The 16,533-nt window shown below is 49.9% G+C and overlaps 1 protein-coding gene and 1 pseudogene across 1 annotated transcript in view; both read right to left on the bottom strand.

Annotated features, from left to right (window-relative positions):
* The window catches only part of ZFHX3 (zinc finger homeobox 3), a 159,267-nt gene that overhangs the window by 124,584 nt on the left and 18,150 nt on the right, over window positions 1-16,533 (bottom strand). The window lies entirely within an intron of this gene.
* Window positions 14,225-15,257, bottom strand: LOC105978799 (annotated as a pseudogene).

Genomic DNA, 16,533 nt, shown 5'->3' with positions numbered 1-16,533 from the left:
TACAGAGGCAGATGACGCAATCGAGCCCAAAAGGCTACTAACCAGAGCGTGTTTTCCACTTGACTGGGCTCCCACCAGGAAATGGCAAAGCCGGGAACTGGGGACGGATTTTGACGCCAGTTGTTCCCAGGTGCTGGACGGAGGATAGGAGGGCTTCGATGACAAAGTTGCCTGGGGTATTCTTGGGCAGGACGGGGGTGGGGTGTGAGCATGCCCACGATGCGCTGGGTGGATGTAGCAACAATGCCGGCCTTAAAAAGCCAACAGGCTGTTGAATGCCAAGACGGCACTATTAATTTGCATATGACATTAATTTTGCTGTCAGTGTGTTAATGTGTGATTAATTCTGTCATGGGTTAGAGCAAGGAGAATTAGTTAATTGTCAGAAGCCCTTCTCATTCACTCTCTCGTGTATCCCCCGCCTCCCTCTAACTATCCCTTTTTTCCTCTCCTTATTACACAAACCTCCGGGGTTTTCTTCCTCGGGGCCCTTAGTTTCCTATGGGATTTGAATCCCATCTCCTCCTACCCTGTATCCAAATGCAAGAAAGGAGCTTGCACATGAGTCTGACCAGACGCCCCCACTGGTGAGTTGTACCATGGCCAGGCAGTAAGTGGGGGTAGGTCTTACAAGAGGAACACACAGGGTCCATTCATATTCACAGACAAACGCCAGCCCTGGCGATACCTGTATCCATTGTACAATCTGCTGTTTGTGTGCTATGCAAATAATCTTCAGGACTGGGACAAGTTGGAATGTGAAGGTAATACAAAGCCATTGCTGTGCTAAGGACATGTCATCCACTGTCCACATGCCCTTGGCTGGCCGGCTGCTTCCTTCTAACCAATTCTCAGCCACCATCAATGCACAGCTTGGCTAGAGTGAGCCAAGTGCATTTTCACCCCATCAGTCATTCCATCATCCAGCGAATGAGCTGTCACTAAAGGCTGGAGGCTCAAACCCCCTCTCCCCACTCCTCTGTTGTGCTAAAAATCAGCGTCCCAGGCTTGTATCCACTCGCCCCACCTTGGGACTTCCAACGAGCTGCCTTTATGTTTAAAGGAGTAACAGTGAGGAGGAAGGAGGGGAGGAATGAAGGAGTGTAAAGCAAAGGAGCTGGGTCCCTCCCGAACGCGCCAACCCTCTAAGACCAAAACCAACCCAACCCAACCCAAACTGCTGTCCAGTCAATTCTGACACTCGGTGAGGCTACAGGACAGAGCAGTGATGCTGCCATGGCTTTCAGAGGCCAGGGAACTTTGCCTGCCCTGACAGATCCCTCCTTCTCCCCTGAAGCAGCTAGAGAGCACCAACTGTCAAGTGTGTGGTTAGCAGCCCGAGTGGTGACCCACCACACACCACCCAGGCTCCTCCCAACACTTCAAACGCCCAGCACTTTCTAAGTGACGGGCCTAAGGGACCAAGTCACCTTCCGGCCTCTTCCTCCTTCCCGATGGCTTGCCCTGGGTTTGGGATGGGCACCAACTGACCGTGATCACAAGTCAAACCTCGTCTGGAAGAGGTGGATGAGATGCAGAAAGACACAGGCTGGTCCCCCCCACTAGCAAGTTCTATCACACACCTCGGTTTACTGAAGAGGGCCCCTCAAGCTGTGTCTGAAGGAATATTTCCAAGGGCTGGTGCATATTCACTGCAATAAAGAGGAAGTAGGGAAATGAGACTTAGTCACATGTTGCAAACATTCTATGATCTTCTGAATCACGGGGTTCGCCGTTATAACTGGGGAGTCACTGTTGGGTATTAATGATCTATCAAGGCGTTCTTCTGGTCCCTGATGATAATACCTCATCATTTTCTTAAACATGCTAATGTGATATTGGACAGGGCCTAAATAGACTTCAATAACCAACTAAACAGTGCTCTTGAGACTCTATGAACATCTCTCTCACCCCTGCACATGTGTGCACGGGCATGCACAGATATCCTACCCTGCCCTCACCTTCTGCTCCAAATAATAAAGGCCAGATCAATCCATGGGGAAGGCAGAGGAAGGGATTTCTGCTGCAAGTTCACGTTTCAACACTCGTTCCTATTACATCTTGTATTTTGAACGTGCTAGAAAACTTCTCCGTAGCCCTCATGGAGTCGCCAGGCCCTTCTCAATGAGCTGGGAGTGTCTTGGACAGACGGGAATTGGGCGGCTTCTTCTCTTTCAGCTCTAATTGCTTTAATACGGGCATTATTCACACATGAAACTGGAATTACTCAGCACGTGGGAAATAGGTCCCGACCACCCATGGCCATTAGCAATCCCATGACATGTTTGTAAGCTGGCCAAACTCCAGCCCCCCCAGCAGGGCCAGCAGTCGCTGTGCTGGGGGCAGGAAGATGACACGATGACTCCTCCTCTTCAGCTCACTGTGTGAGCACTGACAGGCCGCCACTCTGGGCTCTTCTCATGGGGACACTGCCACTGGAAGTCTCTCTCCGTCCTTCCTCCCCTGGGTTTTCTGCGTGGAATGTCAAGGCTCCCTCCGCCTCCTTGCTCTCCTATACACACAGCAAGTCTGCTCAATCCCCACCACTCTTTCTTCCCCACTCCGCAGCCATCAACATCCCAGGGAGACGGCTGAGCCCTTGCCAGGGAGACACACCTGCTCCAGGGAAGCTGCTACTGCTTCTCCAGGGCAGGTGACTTCACACTCTCCAGGTGGAGGAGCAGCGGCTTTGGGGACGTGCTCATCCATCACTGCACCCCATAAAAAGATCAGGGGACTGGGGCAGAAAGTGGCAGCCCCCCGGGTGCCCAGGGAGGTCTGGGGATCAGCAGCCTGGCTCGAAAGTCTGGCTGCCCTTCAGGAGCCGCCTGGGAAGCCTGTGAGAGGCTGTGCTGGCTGGGCGCGCTCCCTGCACAGCGCCGTCTCCAGCACGCGCTCTCCACCAAAAAGCCCGAGGCCTCCGGAGTGTACACTAACCACAAGCCTTTGAGTGGCTCATGTATTTACAAACTGAGGCATGTCGAAATCAAAGGGGATACCACATGACATAATTCGCATTAAAATGCCAACAGGCTGACAATTTATGGAGTCAATCCACGGAAGGTGGGGAGGACTCAGACTTGGTAATTGTTTAATTCCTGCTGAAACCCACGGCTGCTCTGCCTTCGGGAAGCGGAACGCGCTGGGAGCCCCCAGCTGGCGGGCAACATGCCCCTACGGGACTGGCATCGTGCCAAGGCCAGGCAACAAGTTTAACTGTTTACAGTGTTCCATGCTGAGAGAGAGACCAGGGACAGCCTTACGATGGAGGACGGCCTGGGAGGTGCGTGTACCACGCCAGGGGCCAAATCGTTGAGGCGGGTCCCAAAAGAGGAAAGAGCCCTTTGTCAAGGCTCCCTCTGTTTCACATGTGTCCAGGACTGGAAATTTGAATCCATGCAAATCCATGCCTGGCCTGGTTTCCTGGCTGCTGGGAAGAGGGGCCATGTGCTTGCCAAGGAAGAAGATGGGAAGGGTGTCTGTACCCCAACTGCAACAGGTCCCCCAAGCACAGACCCTACTTCCCAGAATGACCCTACGCCAGACTCCTATTCATATCACACGTCCTCAGGGGCATCTCTTCTGTCCCTCTGCCACCACCCCAGTAGTACTTCTGTTTGGACCCAAGGAACACAATTCAAATCCCTAAGGCCCATTCTCGTATCTCAGCATCCTAGATGCCAAGTTGGGGTCCCACTTACATTTCTGAAACGGATTCCATTCGCATTACGTCACCTTCATGGGCTCTACCTAGGGAAGGCTACCACCCACTTGTCAGTTTGCCGCACTGTGAGGCTTGCTTTCGGCTGCAGTGCTCAGAGCTATGCCACCACTGGTATTTCCAACAGCAGCAGGTCATTCGTGGTGGACAAACAGCTGCAGCTGAGCTTCCTGGAGCTCTCGTTCTGCACATGAGCCAGTACAAACCCATGGACTGCCACAGGGCGTGGTCTGACCCGCTTCCTCTGCATGCGTGCTCAGGAGGCGGTCACGTTTGGTGAAGGAGCCAGGGGGTGACATGGGCTGGCAGGGAAGCCACATCAATGGCCTCCAAGAGGCTGGAGATTGTGAGGACAACACATGCCCCGCGGGGAAACTGAGTGGCCCTATTCTACTTGAGGTCACCGTGGCTGTGGTTCCCAATATGGCAGCTGGCTAGCTAACTTCCCTCAGGCAGTGTGGGGTGATGGGTTGGTGGTAGGGCTGCTCAGTCTGAACAAAACGCTTTCAGGGGATCAATTGACTCCCTCTCCCCAACTCTGAGCGCTGAGCCAAGCCTAATCTTTTTATCATTACACGTGAGAGATGATAAGTAGGATTAGTAAGATGATTTGGCAGCGCTTATAGGTAATAATCATTCTCTATATTAACCACCAAACAACCACATCCCAAAAAGTGGCTCTGCTGGCCGAGGCTCACCCCTCAAGGATGCCCAGGCCACATGCACAGTGGGGGTGCCCTTGCACAGGCTTGCCGTCTCAGTGCAAATAGTAACACCTCATTCTCGCTTCTGGCTCATTAACTGACACACGGTAAAACAAGTGTGCGCTGGGAGCTGACAACGAGCCTGTGAACCTGAACTGCTATAACCCTCCTCCACCTCCTCCTCCTCCTCCGTGGATGGTGAGGGGTGCCAGCTGTGGGGAAGCAGCAGCAGCCACCACCACCACCACCACCACCCCCCCCCGGGCGGGGGGGGGGGGGGGGGGGGGGGGGGGGGGGGGGGGGGACGACAAGATGCCTTAAAACCGTGTCAGATCTCTACACACACACACACACACACACACACACACACACACACACACACACACACACAGCTTTCTGCCACTCCTTTCTCTCGTTCTTTCTGTTCCCACCCAAGGAAACTCAGGGGAGGGCAATGGATAAAAAACACCTTTGGGATTCTGCACAGAAAATCTTGGCCCAACTCTTGCGAGTGTGAAGTGGGGAAGGAAAAAGGATGCATCACATTAACAGAAGGGGAGGGAGAAGCCAGGGGCGATGGGCCACTCTTGCAGACAGGTTATCTACGAGCAGGGGTAGCAGGAAGCCGCGAAATGCTAAGTTCCAAGACTGAACACGACCAAGACATGCAGCAGAACGAGAATGCTTCTAAAGGTAAATGGCCAAGGAGAAGATGAGCAGCCCTGATGGCGCAGTGGGTTAGAGATCTGGGCTGCTAAGTGCCAGGTGGGCAGTTCACACCCACCAGCCATTCCATGGGAGAGAGAGGAGGCCGTCTGTCTCCCACAGAGATTTATGGTCTCAGAAACTGTCAGCAACAGCTGTACTCTGCTCTGTAGGTCTCTAGGAGGTGGAATCGACTCCATGGTGGGTGGTTTCAGGAAATGCTACTGACTCAAAGTTACAAAGCTACACACAAGAGAATTAGCTGGGGCCTTTGGCTGCCCTTTCCAAATGCCTGGAGCACCCCAGAGCAAAGGAGGCAAGCGCAGCATCTGCTTCTGAAACGAGAAAGGTGACGTTTATACTGACGCCAAACACAGGCTCTTCAGCAACACCCAAGTGTGGAGACATGCAAAGACCTGCAGGTGGTACCTATAAAATGTAAAGTTCGGCACAAGGGACAATTAAGGAGTGACAACCCAAACCCACATTCCCACAATCGCACCTCAGATAGTAATAATTACCACATGGGAAACGAGTGTTGCCATGCAAAACTTTCTTTTGCATTTTCTCATTTGGGTTCAAATTTGCAAGCTTTGTGTGTAGTGACCATTGATTTGCATTTCATCTCATAGGTGTTTACACACGGAAGCCCGGGCCCTTTCCACGCACACCGAGATCTGGGAAAACAGCACTCAACTCGGAGCTCGACGCGTGTTCCGTCCACCCCTCACACGGTGATGGGCTGCCCTGTGTTCACGTGTACTTCCCCATCTGGCCCTGCTGACCTGATCACAGGCAGAATGGAGCATGGGGTGGGTTTTCTGCTGCTCATGCTTTGCTGAGTTTTGGGTGTCAAGTGCCTTGTCTCACTACGTTGCTCTCCTTTTGAATTCAAATGCACTTGTTGAACCCCAGCTACTGTCAGATGCCAAGTTGACCCTCAGACACAGCAAGGGGAAAAAAGGAAAGCAATTTTCAGAGTTGGTAGGAGTGTGGAGGAAGCAGCCTGGGAGAGTTACTTCCAACAGACAAATAGGGAAGGGGAGAGGTGTAAGGTTATCAGTGAAAAACAAAATAGAAGCAGGTTTTAGCTGAAGACAAATGCTGGGCTATCTGAAATTAATGGATACTAATGGGTGGCCTTGGGAACAGTTTTGCATATTTGGCTGCAGGTGTTTGGTGGCAGAGACCGAAGGACAGGGATGGGACAGCTACAGGCTGGGAAACCATTGCCACGGCTACAGGAAGGCTCCTGAGGTGGTGCTGAGTCATCCATGCCACAGGCTCTGCAGCTTTCCACCGAAGTGCCATCGCTTTTGCCCGTGGGCACCGCAGTCCTGAGCCCCGGCTACAGCCAGGCTGGCACTCCCACAATCGGAAAATCACAGCAACTGTTTTGGGGGACCCCAAAGGGGACAGCTTTTCTAGGAGGGCATAAGATGGTCCTCTGGTTATGATGACATTTTATAAAATACTGCTTTGGTCAGAAAAGGGTGAGGGAAGTCAGGTCAAGGAACTCTTCTCCATCACAATGCACCTGTTCATTCTCCAGGGTGGCGGGCTGGCCTAGGAGGGCTGCACGGGGAAGCTTACAGCCCTAAGCTTGCCCTTTTGGATTTCTTTTTGTTCCAGAAACTCAACAGTTCCAAGGAACCCAACCTGAGGCTCTTGAGGGAGCCCGGACTGCTGTTTTGACATGACGTCTAACAGAGTGTGGGATGTTTTCAAGAAGAGCTATAGAGATGGAGGCATTGCCTTCAGTAGTGTATAGATCTGGGTTGGCGTCTAACAGCTTCCCAATCTAATATTTCTGTTTAATAACGTTTCTAAGAGCTTTACAGCAATTCTTTTGCGATAGAAGTATTCTTTTGACATACGTGTGTGTGCTCATGCCTAGTTTGGGACTCATAAGGGGAGCGTGCATGTGCTGGAATCACTGGGACATCCCATCTAAAAATTTAAAAAATCAACTTCTTAATCCTCTGGTTATATAGGGCCAGGATCTAAAATCACATCAGTAAAAGTAACTTCTCTGTTCAGTTCTCGCAAATGGAGACATCTTGAGCGCTTCCCAGAGCAGGCGTGAGCGAGGCATAGCAAAAATAAAGCTGGGCTTCGATTAATCTCCTTTCATGAATACTTCACCAGCTCCCATCTCACCCCATTACTTAGGAGAAAGACCCCAAACCAAACGCACAGCTATCCAGTCTATTCGTATTCATCGAGACCCTATAGGACGGAGCAGAAATGTCTCTGTGGGCTTCCAAGATAGGATGCTGGCCTCACTTTTCTCAGAGGAATGTGTGGTGGGTTTGAACTGCTGGCCCTGAGATCAACAAACAGCCCAATGAATAACCCACTACCCCACCAGGGCTCCAAGAGAAAGACTTAGCTCTTTTCTGAAAAAGAAAAAAAATGTTCTATAAGAGACGTCCTTACAGATACTAGAGGGAACACACCAGTCTGTGCAGCCAGTCATCTTTCAGATGGAGACACTACAGGCTTGCCCAAGTCAGTTCACTCAATGCTGGTCACATTTCTCTTAGGAAAATTTCTCGCCTCCACGCCCCACCACCACCAGCCCCCCTCCTACCCTCCTAATTTTCTGTCTTAAAAACCAAAGTGTAACAAGTCCTGACCAAGAAAAAATCAAATTATAAAGTAGTTTAGGTTAGGTGGTCTACCTAAGACAATGGAAAGCCAAACAAAGAAAAACAGTACATTCTAGAACAGGTTCTCAGTACTATAGGCTCGCAACCATCCTAGACACAGTCCAGGTGTCATTCTCTCATTTAATTCGTACAAGGGCCCTCTGACACAGGAAGTTCTGTGAGCCTATTTCCCACATGCTATACAGAATAGTGGGTCCCAACTCATGGGAGAAAGAGCAGGGTGGGAGCTAGGAAACATACATGCCCACAGCCTCGTGATGTGTAGGAGCTGGGATTCGAAGCCAGGCAAACCTGAGTCCTTCTTGTAAAATCCCTACAGCTATCTCATTGTGTGTATATGTGTGTTGCAGACACTGGAGCTTCCCATCTTAAACTCCTTGTAAGCTGCAGTCCCCACCTCACAGAGGAGCCTGGGAACTACTGAACATGGAAACAGTCCTGGCGTGCCCAGGAGCATGTGGAGCTGCCACTGCCGGCAGTGTGGTGTGTGAGGTGTCTCCGGGTGTGCCTCTGCCTCCTACAGAGCATCTTCTCCTGGCAGCAGAGACACAGCAGAGTGCCAGCTGTGTCTCTCTCTCTGGAGTAGGAAGGTGGGGGTGGGGGTGGGGCAAACAGCATGGGGAGGAGAGACGCTATTTCACACCTGGCACTTCTCCGTGTGGACTCTGAGGAGGAAGAACACCTGACAAGGTGGCGGCACGCTGCTAGCCTCACCCCCTTACCCCCACATCCTAACTCTGCAAACAAAGGGGGAAAAGTCAAGAGTAAGAGAGGTGCCACCAAGATCCTCACTACCCAGATGATGAAAATCATGCTTTCCTATCTAGCTACCCCGCCCTCTTTCATGCGGGCATCAGTGCAGGCAGTGTGTGAAGGGGCTTTGGAAAGTTCCCGGAAGAAAATAAACTGGGAGAAAATGGATTTTCCCCCCACAAATTGGGAGAAGATATATATTCCCCCATATATATTTCTGATGCATTTCAAAGTAAAATGCAGACATTAATACACAATGCACACCCCAAAGATTTCACCATGCTTGTCATTTAAATGTGGTTCAATATTTGCTTCTGTTTATAATTTTTTTAACTTAATCTCACAGATCCTTTGAGTAGACTTTCTTCCTAACAATCACCCCAAAAAGGCACAAATTACGGTATGCTATTGATATGTCTAGTTCACAGTTAGCTTTTCTTTTTTTTAAAGTTATACTAGCCATATACTAGCCAAAGTTAACTGGGAAACAAAGCCCCAGTTAATAAAATTGGTATGGAGACTGATCTCAGGATGGACAAGATCAATCAATCTGGGAGTACTACCACTCCACATCTGGCTCAAAATCCTGGATTGTCCCCAACTGGATGGGGTTCTCTTCCTTCCACTGCACCCACCCCCACCTGAGTCATCTCCCTGAAGACTAAGATGACAATGTATAAATCAGACTGCTCTTAAAACCTGGTGACCGTTGTAAGTAAACTGGATAGCAGTGTTTTCAAACAGTGGATTTCAATCTGGGGCTGTACATGAGAAGACAAATTCTGACCCTCTGTGGGTCAGGGCCAGACACAGTTTTGGAAGCTCCCAGGTGGACAGTCACTGTGTTCATGGGCAATAAACCAATATCGTGTATTACAACCAGCACACATTAAAAAAACAAAACAAAAAAACAACAACACTGGGGCAGGATAGGATACAAAGTATCAGAATGTAGTGCACCCACTTAAGGGTGACTACTATGTTTCAATTACGTATATGAAATATCTATCTATAGGAACATGCAGGGTTGACCAATATAAAATGTATTTCTTTTGGACCAAGGTCAATAACGTTTCTGAGCCACTGGCCTTGAGAAGCGTGTACATTCTGGAGCTCACAGAGAGCGCACAAAGCTGCCTGGCTTGAGGAGGCAGCAAGAGAAGAGGGCTCATCTTGAGAATATGTTTTATCCCCAGCAACATGACTCTTGGGAAGGGGGACATAAGAGGGGCAGCCAGCTCTGGGGTCAATTAGCACCATTCAAACATGGGCACTTGCCTCAGGAGAGGAGGCGTGAACGCAGCAGAGGCGATTGCTGGAAGGGAGATAGGAAAGACTTCTGAAAGGGATGTGGTTGTGGTGGTTCAGTGGTAGGTTTCTTGCCTTCCATTTGGGAGACCTGGGTTCAGTTCCCAGTGGGTAGCATTGCATCTATTCAGCATGGAATTCCCATGAGCTGGTGCTAACATGATGGCAACTTTTTTTTTTTTTGGGGGGGGGTGTCTAAGCTTCAAATTCTATGTATAAGCATTGGTTTTTTCATATTGCGGTTTGCTGCAAATAAACGAAGAAGCTCATGAAGGCAAGCGTAGCCAGATTTTGCTGTAAGGACCATGCCGTGGGATAACAGAGGCCAATATAGAAAATGACCAGCAACGTGAAGTAAAAAGGGCTTTGAGGAGGAGCCCCCAGAGCTGTGATATGTTCTGCAGAATGTGGGATACAGACGCAACTCAAAAGGCAATGGGACTTGTCAAAAGCTTTGGCTGAAGCTGCCCAGTCTTGCAGGGCTGTTTCTCAGGCGGTCGAGACAGAACAAAGAAAACGGATGGTAGGTGACACTGCTGCAAATGACCCTGGAATTCCCTGCCCACGTGGTCCACACAGTCTACTGCAGCTCGTTCTCAGAACACTGGGGCAACACACTCAATAAAGGCTGCTATCCCAGATCGAGAAGTGAAGAAAAACCAGGGAACTATTCTCCTGGTACCTTTAGCCTTCGATAAATATTTACTGAGCTAATAGCAGACATTCTTCTAAAGCAGTGCAGACAGAGTCAAGGACGAGGCAACTAAAGTCTCTACACTCTTGGGAGACAAATAAATAAATGAAGAAACAAGAAAGCCGGTAACAAAAGTCAGGCAAAGAAGTAACAGCAGGTACTTTGGGGAGGATGAGGCCAGTGGAGGGTAAGTGGCCAGGCAAAGGCTCTCCCAGGACTTGGGGTTGATCAAGAACTGAGCCAGTCAGAGCAGCACATTCCAGGCAGCAAGAAACAAGCGGTGCCGAGGTCCTGCTTCTCATGCAGGAGAGGCAGGGTGTGGCTCCCAGGCACACGCCTCATGCACAGAAGCTGTGGGAGACTTGTCTAAAGAAGGGACCCTAACTTCTAGCGTAGAACGAGCACAGGACGAGCGAAGAACAGCCAAGACTGATGGGGGCTGGCATGAGAGGGTGGCGGGAATATTTGGAAGGAAGAGTCAGAAGAATCCGTTCAGAGCTTGGCCGTGGGGAGCAAGACAATGGGAGGCCCCACAGATCATGTGCAACTTCGTGGCTTGAACAACAGAGAGAACGCTAATTATTAAAATGAGTCTCACAACGTGGCCTCCGGTTCAGTCAGGAGAAAAACGACTCTGGTCTTGGCCCAGCTCACCCTTCTAAACACTGGCTTTCTCCTTGTCCATGAGGTCTTTTCTGATCTAACCAATTGGATGTGATCTCTTCCTCCCTCCAGATCCATACATGCATGGGTAACTCTTGTGTACGAACCAATCTGTCTTGGAGGAAGCACAGCAAGAATGCCCCTTAGAGGCAAGGATAGCAAAACTTTGCCTCGCTTAGTTCGGACATGTTATCTCGGAAATGGACATCATGTTTGGTCGCTGCTATTGCTCGGTGCCAGAGATTCTGTGTATAACAGAACGAAACACAGCCTAGTCCTGTGCCTTCCTCGCAATTGTTCTTCTGTCTGAGCCATGGTTGCAGCCACTGTGTCGCGCCCCGCCCCCCCCCTCTTGTTAAGAGCCTTCCTCTTTTTCACTACCCCTCTCCTCCTCCACCTTCCTAAGCATGAGGTCCTCTCTCCAGGGACTGTTCTCTCCTGATAACATGTCTCCTTGTCTGATGAAGATCAAGGATGGCAGTCCTCACGACTGGACCAGTAGCTAACAGCATGATAAGCAGAACAAAGAGTGAAGTTGTCATCAAGGATTTCTTCTTGCTTGGGTCCACAAATGGTTCCCATGGAAGCAGCAGTGAAGAAATTTAAAGACCTCTTTAAAGCCTTGAAAAGCAAGGATGTTACTTTGAGGACTAAGATGTGCCCAAGCCATTGTATTCATCAATCACTTCATATGCGTGTGAAAAATGGACACTGAATAAGCAACGCTTGGTATTAAGATGAGCAAAAAAAAGAGGAAGACTCTGAATGAGATAGACTTGCAGCGGTTCTCAAACTGAGTTGCGACCCCTTTGGGGGTCGAACAACTCCTTCACAGGGGTCCCCCGATTCATAGCAGTAGCAAATTGACAGTCATAAAGTAGCAACAAAAGTAATGTTATGGTTGGGGGGTCACCACAAGATGAGGAACTGTATGAAAAGGTCGCAATGTTTAGGAAGGTTGCGAACCACTAAGATAGAGTAACACAGTGGCTACAATAATGGGCTAACACTTAAGAAAGATTGTGAGGCTGGTGCAGAACCAAGCAGTGTTTCATTCTGCTGTACATGGGAACTGAACAGATGACATCAACACTTCTTAAGATGCTTTGAACCAGGTGGGAACCCACACAGAAGCATGGCCTAGAACAAGGGCCAAGAGGCAGAACAGGCCTTCAGAGCAAAGTCCTTCTGTGGCTGACAGCGCTACAGACAGCCTTCTGGAGAGCATGGGTCTGTCACTAGGGGCTAGAAGATGTCGAGAGCACAAGTTAGTCCTGATCATCTGATAAAAGAGACATCTCCCAGTAGGGCCAGAAGCCCGTCTTAGCAACATGGGCCCACGCACGGCCACCTCATGAGGAAACAAGCACTTCACACGACATCTGTTGGACTAATGAGCTGTGTAATGAGTGCCCCCTTGGTGGAGTTCGGCTTTGTCACTGCGGTGGGAAACTTCCCCAGGCGAGACTGCATTCCCAGTGCCACACTCGTGATGAACAGCGGGTCAAAGGAAGGCCTGGAGACCCAAGGGAGCAGGAGCAGTAAGCAGGGAGAGTCATACCTGGGGCTCTCTCAAGGACAGAGCTTCAGAGGGAAGAGCCCTCCTTGGAAGAATGACTCACAAGCTCACCGTGGCTGGAGCGCACAACAACGTGAGACTTCAAAGCCTCCGAGATGCTAATGGCCGAGGCACAGATCCTGTCCCTGGAGAAGCTGCAGGGGCCACTGTGGACACAGTTAATGGGAACCCCATGTGGACCAGAAAGCCGTGATCTGAGAAACAGAGAGCGAATACACAAAGCAGAGGCCTGCAGCCAAATCGTCCCCCACCGCGCTTCCCTCGCCACGGCTGGCTGAAGAGTGACGAATGTCTAGGACAACGGGGAAATCACAGTCCCGGGGAAAAAGTCACTTGGCTTAGCAGACTAGGAGAAACTAGGACTGCTCCCCAACTCCCTCATGCTTTCATTATTCTAGAAAGAGAGGGGTTGGAGGTACAGCACGTAGGGGAGGAGTATGGTGAAGGCTCTCTTGGTGCAGGGGGCTCGACAGCCAGAGGTGGGCTTAGGAGGAACTCCCCCAACAGAGTTTGAACCAACATCTTCACACTGAAGTTGGGAACCCAATACTTAACCCACTGCACCCGTCACTAGGACACACTGTGCCAAGAGTGGCGGCAACATCTGAAGCTGCTTGCAGAACCTCCTGAGCCCACGGCAGTCAGCGCTTTGTCCAGTCTGGAGTAGGAAGCACTCGATTCAAAAGAGCCCTAGGCACATTGGCAAATTCTCTGGCTAAACACGGGAGTGGTACTAGGACCGACTCCTTCTTAATTAGAGAGAGAATTCGACCCCTCTCTAGGTCTGCAGCAGCCCCCACACCCCACTGCAGTGACACATGCTTGGGGAGCAATCCGCAAACCCTGCCATTACTGCAACCATTGTCTTAGAGGCCTCAAGATTGCCTATCTATGTTAAAAGGGGAGAATAAAAAGAAAAAAAGGACTGAGTGAGTTCTACAAGCGTGTGCCAAGACAGTGCCACCCACACTCCTCTGAGAATCGAGGGGGAGAACGATGGGGTCCCAAATGACACCAAGGCTTTCCAAATGGGATCAATCCTTGTGCCAGGGAAACAATAAAAGGAAGGGTATTCCAGAAGACCATTCCCAGCCTCACACAGGAGCAACTTGTTTATTCCAAGCTTTCTGGACAATCTATTGAGAACCACATCTGAAAGCCGATCAACAACCTGCCTGGCCAAAGGGCAGCCTTTGGAGAGAAGCCAGGGCTATGCAGGGGCCGAGGGTGCGCACCAGAGGACAAGGGTGTCAGAGGAGAGCTGTGTGTCCAGTCTGTGCTGCTAACCAACAGCTCTCTGAACAAATAGGTTCCTAAATAACATGCTGCAGCAGCATTAGTCTGAATCTACACAAAATCCGACTCCAGTGCTCAGCACAAAATCAGCATTCGATAAATGGTGCTGGCCCAGGGAAGAAAGCCTCGTTAGTCTAACTGGAGACCATCTGGGAGAGCTGGTGGTCTGGCCCAACTGGCCACCAGGGCTAGGTCTGAACAGGAGGAGGAGAGCAGTCAGGAAGTACCAGGTTCCAGGGTATCTTCTATTGTAGAACGTTAGATCCCCAAGCTCCATCCTCTCCTTCCATCTGAGAGACATGGTACCAAAGATGCCTGGGGTGACAAAAGTCACCCAGAAGAGTCCACAGTGGCTTGTTGTCAGAGAGAGAAGGAGAAAACGGTCAGTGGAGGAGAAATTCCTCTGGCAATCACAATGCTAAGGCTATGTTGGCAAATGTGTCATTGGCACAACTGTTGACCTAACAGACCAGATGGGTTTCTGGGTCTCGGGGCCAGATTCCAAACCAAGCAGTCAGTAGACAAATATGACTACCCTTCTAACAAATTTGCCGCTTGCATGTTGAGGACGCAGGCCCCGGAGAAGGTTCCAGGCTGGTTCTTTTTTTTTTGTTGTTAGTTATGAAATGAGTCTTGTTTTCTTTTGTCGTTCTTAACTTACTGGGCATTCCACTGCTGATGCCATCTGTGATATCATGAGGGTGGTGCCCATCAACACTGCAGCCCACAGACTGGGCAGTCCCCAGGATCTCTTTAATAGTTCCAGACAGTTCTCTGGCCAAAGATCGGTGCTGCATCTGGCGCGCGATGCCAACGATCTCATCGAAAAGTGACGCTCCCACGATGCTCAATGTTCTTCTGCTTCTTTCTATCCCTGGATGGTTCCTTGAGGGCTCTGATGGTGAGGGCAGAGGCAGAAGGCACCACTTCAATCTGGGCCTGTCTGTGAAATGGTCAGTTTCACAGTCATCCTTAAACCCGTCCAGTCACAGGTTGCCTTGGCAATGTCATCACCAACCTTCTTTGGAGACAAGCCCAGGGGGCCGATCTTCGGGGCCAGCGCAGACGTGGCACCGACTTCTCTACCGGTGCACCTCAAGTACATGACTTTGATCTCATTGGGGTCGAACTTGGGCGGCATGGAGGAGGCGGCTGGTGTCGGATGAACCCAGATCTCCGGGCTGGTTCTTGATGGATACTCTCAGTTCAAATCTCTTTTCTGCGTTGCCCAGTATATACTATAATAGTCTATATATCCCAGGTCCATGGGGAAAGGGTCACAGGAACCCCTGAGGGAAGAGTGGGTTACAAAGTGGAATGCTAACCAGAAGGTTGGCAGTTTCAAACGACCAGCCACTCTGCAGGAAAAAGATGAGGTTTTCTGCTCCCATAAAGATTCCATTTCAGAAACCCACAGGGGCGGTTCTATTCTGTCCTATAGGGTCACTGTGAGTTGGAATTGATTCGGTGGCAGTGTGAATTTAACTGAAAGGTCAGCAGGTCAAAACCAAGTGGAGAAGAATGATTTACAGCCTCAGAAACCTCCGGGAACAGTTTTATTCTTTCCTATAGGGTTGCTATGAGTCAGATGAGTCACGTGATGGCTGCTCATGTAAAGGTTAATGACACACCCAAAGTTAAGCCAGTTTTAAATATCAGTATAATGCACAAGACATACTTATAGCGGAGTATTATTTGCTGTCTATCTGTAATTCTAGTATGGACCCTGGCACTCCATAGTTGTTTGCTGAATCTGAGCCACTAAGAGGCCTGGGCAGGGTCCCTCCCTTTTTCTCGACTCCCGTCACATCACCAGATCCAGTCATTTTCACCATTCCCAGGAGAGACAGATTTTGTCATTAAAAATTTTAACTTTCTTCTTACATTGTGGCGGGGATGGGGGAGAAAAAGAGGGTAATGCTGCAAATCTAATTTTAATTTTCAAATAGATATAAAATTACTCAATCCTATATCAAGATTTTCATACTAGCATACTTGCCCCCCCCCCCATGCTCAAATAGCATCGATGGGTCTAAGTTTCATTTAAGACAGCATAAAGGAATATGGCCCAGGAGTATTATACATAATTATTTCAAAATGCTTGTTCCCTTATAATTTCTCTCAAAACAAATCCTCTCCCCCACCCAAACCCCAAGGGGGGAAAACCCCAGAAACACCTGTTGGGTCTAAAGGTCTTTACAGCAAAGTGGTAAAGTTGAAAGGGTTCAAAATTGAGTTCACACCCAGCCCCAATTATATGGCAGTAGATCCCCCGTCACAGAGGGTTACCTAGAGCAACTATAACACGGGGAGTTATCTTGGAATGCAGAGGAAACAGAATATTCTGGAATGCAGAGGCAATGGAATATTCACAGCCAAATTCTTCCAATGGTTATTTACAAGACCACCCTAAAGGCAGCAGATGTCATCACGGGGGG

The sequence above is a fragment of the Echinops telfairi genome, unplaced genomic scaffold (genome assembly GCF_000313985.2).
Source record: "Echinops telfairi isolate 266 unplaced genomic scaffold, ASM31398v2 ScPeMD7_2291;HRSCAF=2852, whole genome shotgun sequence".
In the NCBI taxonomy this organism is placed as follows: Eukaryota; Metazoa; Chordata; class Mammalia; order Afrosoricida; family Tenrecidae; genus Echinops; species Echinops telfairi.
Note: the sequence above shows the minus strand (reverse complement) of the source record. Positions and strands in the feature narration are given on the sequence as shown.